This window comes from Arachis stenosperma, chromosome 6, assembly GCF_014773155.1.
Source record: "Arachis stenosperma cultivar V10309 chromosome 6, arast.V10309.gnm1.PFL2, whole genome shotgun sequence".
Lineage (NCBI taxonomy): Eukaryota > Viridiplantae > Streptophyta > Magnoliopsida > Fabales > Fabaceae > Arachis > Arachis stenosperma.
Genome location: NC_080382.1, coordinates 99,147,238 through 99,157,220, shown reverse-complemented (window position 1 = coordinate 99,157,220; position 9,983 = coordinate 99,147,238). Strand labels below are relative to the sequence as shown.

The 9,983-nt window shown below is 40.3% G+C and overlaps 1 non-coding gene across 1 annotated transcript; it reads right to left on the bottom strand.

Annotated features, from left to right (window-relative positions):
• Positions 1-465: 465 nt before the first annotated feature.
• On the bottom strand, positions 466-573 carry LOC130937247 (small nucleolar RNA R71). The gene has a single exon (XR_009068472.1). It is a non-coding gene; the product is annotated as a small nucleolar RNA R71 (small nucleolar RNA).
• Positions 574-9,983: the final 9,410 nt, after the last annotated feature.

Here is a 9,983-nt window from a genome sequence, read left to right as displayed (position 1 = left end):
GAAGCCAAAGCACAACTCTCTTTAGAGGACCTGACCGAATTCTTCAAAGAAGAAGAAGACATGGCAGCCGAAAATAACAATAATGCAAACAATGCAAGGAAGGTGCTGGGTGACTTTACTGCACCTACTCCTGATTTTTATGGGAGAAGCATCTCTATCCCTGCCATTGGAGCAAACAACTTTGAGCTTAAGCCTCAATTAGTTTCTCTAATGCAACAGAATTGCAAGTTCCATGGACTTCCAATGGAAGATCCTCATCAGTTTTTAGCTGAGTTCTTGCAAATCTGTGACACAGTCAAGACTAATGGGGTTGTCCCTGAGGTCTATAGACTGATGCTATTCCCTTTTGCTGTAAGAGACAGAGCTAGGACATGGTTGGACTCTCAACCTAAGGAAAGCCTGGACTCTTGGGAAAAGCTAGTCAATGCCTTCTTGGCAAAGTTCTTTCCACCACAAAGATGGAGTAAGCTTAGAGTGGAAGTCCAAACCTTCAGACAGAAGGATGGAGAATCCCTCTATGAAGCTTGGGAAAGATACAAACAATTAATCAGAAAATGTCCTTCTGACATGCTTTCTGAATGGAGCATCATAGGTATTTTCTATGATGGTCTCTCTGAACTGTCCAAGATGTCTTTGGATAGCTCTGCTGGAGGATCTCTTCATCTGAAGAAGACGCCTACAGAGGCTCAAGAGCTCATTGAAATGGTTGCAAATAACCAATTCATGTACACTTCTGAAAGGAATCCTGTGAACAATGGGACTAGTCAGAAGAAAGGAGTTCTTGAGATTGACACTCTGAATGCCATATTGGCTCAGAACAAGATATTGACTCAACAAGTCAATTTGATTTCTCAAAGTCTGTCTGGAATGCAAAATGCACCAAGCAGTACTAAGGAGGCTTCATCTGAGGAAGAAGCTTATGATCCTGAGAACCCTTCAATGGAAGAGGTGAATTACCTAGGAGAACCCTATGGAAACACCTACAATTCTTCATGGAGAAATCACCCCAATTTCTCATGGAAGAATCAAGAGAGACCTCAACAAGGTTTCAATAACAATAATGGTGGAAGAAACAGGTTTAGCAACGCCAAGCCTTTTCCATCATCTTCTCAGCAACAGACAGAGAGTTCTAAACAGAATACTTCTGACTTATCAACAATGGTCTCTGATCTAATAAAGACCACTCAAAGTTTCATGAATGAAACAAGGTCCTCCATCAGAAATTTGGAAGGACAAGTGGGTCAGCTGAGCAAGAAAGTTACTGAACTCCCTCCTAGCACTCTCCCAAGTAATACAGAAGAAAATCCAAAAGGAGAGTGCAAAGCCATAAACATGGCCGAATATGGAGAGGAAAGAGAGGAGAAGGACGCCACTGAGGAAGACCTCAGTGGGCGTGTACCAATCTCCTCTGAGTTCCTCAATGAGGAACAATGGGAATCTGAGGCTCAAAATGAGACCATAGAGATTCCATTGGACTTACTTCTGCCATTCATGAGCTCTGATGAGTATTCTTCCTCTGAAGAGGATGAGTATGTCACTGAAGAGCAAGTTGCTAAATACCTTGGAGCAATCATGAAACTGAATGACAAGTTATTTGGAAATGAGACTTGGGAGGAAGAACCACCTTTGCTCACCAAAGAACTGGATGACTTGTCTAAGCAGAAACTGCCTCTAAAGAGGCAAGATCCTGGGAAGTTTTCTATACCTTGTACCATAGGCACCATGACCTTCAAGAAGGCCTTGTGTGACTTAGGGTCAAGTGTAAACCTCATGCCCCTCTCTGTAATGGAGAAATTAGGGATCCTTGAGGTGCAAGCTGCAAGAATCTCATTAGAGATGGCAGACAATTCAAGAAAACAAGCTCATGGACTTGTAGAGAATGTTTTGGTGAAGATTGAGGACCATTACATCCCTACTGACTTCATAGTTCTAGAGACTGGGAAGTGCATGGATGAATCCATCATCCTTGGCAGACCCTTCCTAGCCACAGCAAAGGCTGTGATTGATGTTGATAGAGGAGAGTTGATCATTCAAGTGAATGAAGAATCCTTGGTGTTTAAGGCCCAAGGACATCCCTCTATCATCATGGAGAGGAAGCATGAAGAGCTTCTCTCAAAACAGAGCCAAGCAGAGCCCCCACAGTCAAACTCTAAGTTTGGTGTTGGGAGGCCACAACCAAACTCTAAGTTTGGTGTTGAACCCCCACATTCAAACTCTAAGTTTGGTGTTGGGAGGTTCCAACACGGTTCTGAGTATTTCTGAGGCTCCATGAGAGTCCTCTGTCAAGCTAATGACATTAAAGAAGCGCTTGTTGGGAGGCAACCCAATGTTTTATAGTTAACTATTTTCTTTTGTTATTTTATCTTTTTTGTAGGTTGATGATCATAAGAAGTCACAAAAACAATGAAAAAAGCAAAAACAGGATGAAAAACAGGAAGAAAAACAGCACACCCTGGAGGAAGAAGCTGCTGGCGTTTAAACGCCAGTAAGCCTAGCAGTTGGGCGTTTAACGCCCAGTCTGGCACCATTCTGGGCGTTTAACGCCAGAAAGGGGCACCAGACTGGCGTTAAACGCCAGAAAAGGGCTACAACCTGGCGTTAAACGCCAGGAATGGGCACCAGCCCGGCGTTTAACGCCAGAAATGGCTCAAAACGTGGATTTTGATGCCATTTGGTGCAGGGATGACTTTTCCTTGACACCTAAGGATCTGTGGACCCCACAGGATCCCCACCAACCCCACCACTCTCTCTCTCTTCTTCACCCATTCACCAATCACCTCAACATCTCTTTCTCTTCACCACTCACATCCATCCTTCATAAACCACCACTTCTCCCCCTTTTTGGCCGAACCACAAAGCCATCTCCCTCTCCTCCATTTCTTCTTCTTCTACTCTCTTCTTTCTTCTTTTGCTCGAGGACGAGCAAACCTTTTAAGTTTGGTGTGGTAAAAGCATTGCTCTTTGTTTTTCCATAACCATTTATGGCATCCAAAGCCGGTTCAACTGAGAAGGCATGACCTCAAGCCCATCACTAAGAAGAAGATGGAGCAAACAAGAGACCCTTCTCATCAAGAGATCCCTGAGATACCTCAAGGGATGCACTTTCCTCCACAAGACTATTGGGAGCAACTGAACACCTCCCTAGGAGAATTAAGTTCTAACATGGGACAACTAAGGGTGGAGCACCAAGAACACTCCATCACCCTCCATGAAATTAGAGAAGATCAAAGAATCATGAGAGAGGAGCTACAAAGACAAGGAAGAGACATTGAGGAGCTCAAGCACTCCATAGGATCTTCAAGAAGAAGAAAGAACCGCCATCACTAAGGTGGACCCGTTCTTTAATCTCCTTGTTCTTTATTCTTCTGTTTTTCGAATTTTAGTGCTTTATGTTTATCCATGTTTGTGTCTTATGATCATTAGTGTCTTAGTGTCTATGCCTTAAAGCTATGAATATGAATCCATCACCTTTCTTAAATGAAAACTGTTTTTATCACAAAAGAACAAGAAGTACAGGATTTCAAATTCATCTTTAAAACTAGCTTAATTAGTTTGATGTGGTGGCAACACTTTTGTTCTCTGAATGTATGCTTGAACAGTGCATATGTCTTTTGAATTTGTTGTTCATGAATGTTAAAGTTGTTGGCTCTTGAAAGAATGATGAAAAAGGAGACATGTTACTGAGGATCTGAAAAATCATAAAAAAATGATTCTTGAAGCAAGAAAAAGCAGTGAACACAAAAAAAAAAAGAAGGAGAAAAACGAAAAAAAAAAGGGGGAAGAAAAAGAAAAAGAAAGAAAAAGAAAGAAATAAAGTTGTGATCCAAGGCAATAAGAGTGTGCTTAAGAACCCTGGACACCTCTAATTGGGGACTCTAGCAAAGCTGGGTCACAATCTGAAAAGGTTCACCCAATTATGTGTCTGTGGCATGTATGTATCCGGTGGTAATACTGGAAGACAGAGTGCTTTGGGCCACGGCCAAGACTCAAGAAAAAGCTATGTTCAAGAATCATCATACTTAACTAGGAGAATCAATAACACTATCTGGATTCTGAGTTCCTAAAGAAGCCAATCATTCTGAATTTCAAAGGATAAAGTGAGATGCCAAAACTGTTCGGAGGCAAAAAGCTACTAGTCCCGCTCATCTAATTTGGAGCTAAGTTTCATTGATAATTTGGACTTTATAGTATATTCTCTTCTTTTTATCTTATTTGATTTTCAGTTGCTTGGGGACAAGCAACAATTTAAGTTTGGTGTTGTGATGAGCGGATAATTTGTACGCTTTTTGGCATTGTTTTTAGTATGTTTTTGGTATGATCTAGTTAGTTTTTAGTATATTTTTATTAGTTTTTAGTTAAAATTCACTTTTCTGGACTTTACTATGAGTTTGTGTGTTTTTCTGTGATTTCAGGTATTTTCTGGCTGAAATTGAGGGACCTGAGCAAAAATCTGATTCAGAGACCAAAAAGGACTGCAGATGCTGTTGGATTCTGACCTCCCTGCACTCGAAGTGGATTTTCTGGAGCTACAGAAGCCCAATTGGCGCGCTCTCAACGGCGTTGGAAAGTAGACATCCTGGGCTTTCCAGCAATATATGATAGTCCATACTTTGCCCAAGATTTGATGGCCCAAACCGGCGTTCAAAGTCACCTCAAGAAATTCCAGCGTTAAACGCCGGAACTGGCACCTAAATGGGAGTTAAACGCCCAAACTGGCACCAAAATGGGAGTTAAACGCCAAGAAGAGTCTCTACACGAAAATTACTTTATTGCTCAGCCCAAGCACACACCAAGTGGGCCCGGAAGTGGATTTTTATGTCATTTACTCATTCTTGTACACCTTAGGCTACTAGTTTCTATAAGTAGGACCTTTTACTATTATATTTTCATCTTGGTTCCTCTGGTTCCCTCTCTGGGGCCGAAACCAATGATCACTTTTGTTCTTATGTATTTTCAACGGTGGAGTTTCTACACACCATAGATTAAGGTGTGGAGCTCTGCTCTACCTCGAGTATTAATACAATTACTATTGTTCTTCTATTCAATTCCACTTTTTCTTTATCCAAGATATCACTTGTTCTTCAACATGATGAAGGTGATGATTGACGCCCATCACCATTCTCACCCATGAACAAGGTGACTGACAACCATTCTTGTTCTACAAGCATCTGAGGCTTAGTGAATATCTCTTGGATTCTTCGGAATCTTCGTGGTATAGGCAGGACCTGATGGCGGCATTCAAGAGAATCCGGAAGGTCTAAACCTTGTCTGTGGTATTCTGAGTAGGATTCAATGATTGAATGACTGTGACGTGCTTCAAACCTGTAACCTACTGGGCGTTAGTGACAGACGCAAAAGAGTTATTCTATTCCGGTAGGGGAGGGAACCGAACCGGTGATTGGCCGTACTGTGACAGAGTATTGAGCATTAGCTTTCACTGCGAGGATGGGAGGTAGCTGCTGACAACAGTGAAACCCTACACGAGCTTGCCATGGAAAGGAGTAAGAAAGGATTGGATGAAGACAGTAAGAAAGCAGAGAGACGGAAGGGAAGGCATCTTCATACACTTGTCTGAAGCTCTTACACCAATGATATACATAAGTATCCCTATCTTTATCTTTTACGTTATTTTCGTTCATCACCATTATACATTTGAGTCTGCCTGACTGAGATTTACAAGATGACCATAGCTTGCTTCATACCACCAATCTCCGTGGGATCGACCCTTACTCGCGTAAGGTTTATTACTTGGACGACCCAGTGCACTTGCTGGTTAGTTGTGCGAAGTTGTATTGATCACAATTTCGTGCACCAAGTTTTTGTGGTAAAAGCATTGCTCTTTGTTTTTCCATAACCATTTATGGCATCCAAAGCCGGTTCAACTGAGAAGGCATGACCCCATAACATTTTGTACACATTTACTTCCACAGTATGAGTCTCTAAATCCCATGGTTGGGGGTGAGGAGCTCTGCTGTGTCTTGATGGATTAATGCAATTACTACTGTTTCTTATTCAATCATGCTTGCTTCCATTCTAAGATAACACTTGTTCTTAATCCGGATGAATGTGATGATCCGTGACAATCATCATCATTCTCAACCATGAACACGTGCCTGACAACCACCTCTGTTCTATCTTAGATTGAGTAGTTATCTCTTGGGTTCTTTAATCGGAATCTTCGTGGTATAGGCAGGACCTGATGGCAGCATTCAAGAGAATCCGGAAGGTCTAAACCTTGTCTGTGGTATTCTGAGTAGGATTCAATGATTGAATGACTGTGACGTGCTTCAAACCTGTAACCTACTGGGCGTTAGTGACAGACGCAAAAGAGTGATTCTATTCCGGTAGGGGAGAGAACCAAATCGGTGATTGGCAACACTGTGACAGAGTGCGTGCATTAGCTTTCACTGCGCGGATGGGAGGTAGCTGCTGACAACAGTGAAACCCTATACGAGCTTGCCATGGAAGGAGACTTGCGTGTTTGATGAAGAAGACAGTAGGAAAGCAGAGATTCAGAAGATGGAGCATCTCCAAACCTCAACCTATTCTCCATTACTGCAATACAAGTAACCATTTCATGTTCTTTTACTTTTTACAATCAATCCTGATAATTTCTGATACCCTGACTAAGATTTACAAGATAACCATAGCTTGCTTCAAGCCGACAATCTCCGTGGGATCGACCCTTGCTCACGCAAGGTATTACTTGGACGACCCAGTGCACTTGCTGGTTAGTTGTGCGGGATTGCAAAAGTGTTATTGCAATTTCGTGCACCAAGTTTTTGGCGCCGTTGCCGGGGATTGTTCTTGTGTATGGACAACTGACGTTCATCTGTTGCTTAGATTAGGTATATTTTTCTTCAGAGTTCTTAAGAATGAATTCTAGTGTTCAAGGTGATGTTCTTATCATCACCAAAGCTGATTGATCATCATCAATTTAGCTCTTGAATGCAATGTCCTGCTGAAGCTTAGCCGGCCATGTCTAATTCCTTTAGACTAAAGCTTTAGACTAACATTGCATGATTCCTGGAATTCTCATTAAGAATTTTGATACCTTTATTTTCTTTTCCACTTAATTTTCGAAAAAGCCAAAAAAAAATTACAAAATCATAAAAAAAAAACCAAAAATATTTTTTGTTTGAGTCTAGAGTCTCATCTTAAGTTTGGTGTCAATTGCATGTTTCTGTTTTTCTTGCATTTTTCGAATTTATGCATGTGTCTTAATTAATCTTCAAGTTGTTCTTGATGATTTCCTTGTTTTGATCTTTGAATTCTATTGACTTGAGCATTTTGTTGTTTCTCATATGCATTCTCATCTTGTTAGTGTCAATAGTATACAAACTGCTAAGTTTGGTGTCTTGCATGCATGTTATTTGATTTTAGTTGCATTTTTTTATTATTCTCATTATTAAAAATCCAAAATATTTTTAATTTGTGTCTTTTCAAGTCAATAATACAGAGAATTGAAGATTCAGAACATACTGCAGAGGAATCACACAGAAAAAGCTGGGCATTCAAAAATGCCCAGTGAAGAAGACAGACTGGCGTTTAAACGCCAGCCAGGGTGCCTGGCTGGGCGTTTAACGCCCAAAAGGGTAGTAGTTTGGGCGTTTAACGCCAGGATGGCAAAGGGGGAAGATTTTGTTTTCAAAATCAATTTTTTTTCAAGTTTTCAAAGTTTTTCAAAATCAAATCTTTTTCAAATCATATCTTTTCAATCAAATGTTTTCAAAATCAATTTCTTTCCTTTTTCAAAGATACTTACTAACAATTAATGATTTGATTGAACATTTTTTGCCTTTTCTGTTAAGGAAGGTTTTATGTTTGAATCATATCTTTTCTTGTTAGGCAAGTCATTAATTTTTAAAATCAAATCTTTTTAAAAATGTTTTTCAAATCAAATCTTTTTAAAATTGTTTTCAAATCATATCTTTTTTTTAAAATGTTTTTCAAATCATATCTTTTAAATCACATCTTTTTAAAATCAATCATATCTTTTTAATGACATCTTTTCAAAATAGTTTCAATCAAATCTTTTTAACTTCTAATTTCAAAATCTTTTTCAAAAATCACTTGATCTCTTTCTCACTCCTATTTCGAAAATCAATTTGTGTTTTTCAAAAATATTTTCAAAATCTTTTACTTAATTTTCGAAAATTACTTCCCTTCTTCTCACATCCTTCTATTTTGGACTAACTCTATTCCTTAATGCAAAATTCGAACTCCATCTTCTTTGATAAGTTCGAATTTTCTACTTCTGTCTTCCATTTTTCTTCCTCTGACACCTCAAGGATCTCTATACTGTGACATAGAGGATTCCATATTTTCTTGTTCTCTTCTCTTTCATATGAGCAGGAGCAGAGACAAAGGCATTCTTGTTGAAGCTGACCCTGAACCCGAAAGGACCTTGAAGAGAAAGCTAAGAGAAGCCAAAGCACAACTCTCTTTAGAGGACCTGACGAATTCTTCAAAGAAGAAGAAGACATGGCAGCCGAAAATAACAATAATGCAAACAATGCAAGGAAGGTGCTGGGTGACTTTACTGCACCTACTCCTGATTTTTATGGGAGAAGCATCTCTATCCCTGCCATTGGAGCAAACAACTTTGAGCTTAAGCCTCAATTAGTTTCTCTAATGCAACAGAATTGCAAGTTCATGGACTTCCAATGGAAGACCTCATCAGTTTTTAGCTGAGTTCTTGCAAATCTGTGACACAGTCAAGACTAATGGGGTTGACCTGAGGTCTATAGACTGATGCTATTCCCTTTTGCTGTAAGAGACAGAGCTAGGACATGGTTGGACTCTCAACCTAAGGAAAGCCTGGACTCTTGGGAAAAGCTAGTCAATGCCTTCTTGGCAAAGTTCTTTCCACCACAAAGATGGAGTAAGCTTAGAGTGGAAGTCCAAACCTTCTGACAGAAGGATGGAGAATCCCTATGAAGCTTGGGAAAGATACAACATTAATCAGAAAATGTCCTTCGACATGCTTTCTGAATGGAGCATCATAGGTATTTTCTATGATGGTCTCTCTGAACTGTCCAAGATGTCTTTGGATAGCTCTGCTGGAGGATCTCTTCATCTGAAGAAGACGCCACAGGCTCAAGAGCTCATTGAAATGGTTGCAAATAACCAATTCATGTACACTTCTGAAAGGAATCCTGTGAACAATGGGAATAGTCAGAAGAAAGAGTTCTTGAGATTGACACTCTGAATGCCATATTGGCTCAGAACAATATGACTCAACAGTCAATTTGATTTCTCAAGTTGTCTGGAATGCAAAAATGCACCAAGCAGTACTAAGGAGGCTTCATCTGAGGAAGAAGCTTATGATCCTGAGAACCCTTCAATGGAAGAGGTGAATTACCTAGGAGAACCCTATGGAAACACCTACAATTCTTCATGGAGAAATCACCACAATTTCTCATGGAAGAATCAAGAGAGACCTCAACAAGGTTTCAATAACAATAATGGTGGAGAAACAGGTTTTAGCAATGCCAAGCCTTTTCCATCATCTTCTCAGCAACAGACAGAGAGTTCTAAACAGAATACTTCTAACTTATCAACAATGGTCTCTGATCTAATAAAGACCACTCAAAGTTTCATGAATGAAACAAGGTCCTCCATCAGAAATTTGGAAGGACAAGTGGGTCAGCTGAGCAAGAAAGTTACTGAACTCCCTCCTAGCACTCTCCCAAGTAATACAGAAGAAAATCCAAAAGGAGAGTGCAAAGCCATAAACAGGGCCGAATATGGAGAGGAAAGAGAGGAGAAGGACGCCACTGAGGAGACCTCAGTGGGCTTGTACCAATCTCCTGAGTTCCTCAATGAGGAACAATGGGAATCTGAGGCTCAAATGAGACCATAGAGATTCCATTGGACTTACTTCTGCCATTCATGAGCTCTGATGAGTATTCTTCCTCTGAAGAGGATGAGTATGTCACTGAAGAGCAAGTTGCTAAACCTTGGAGCAATCATGAAACTGA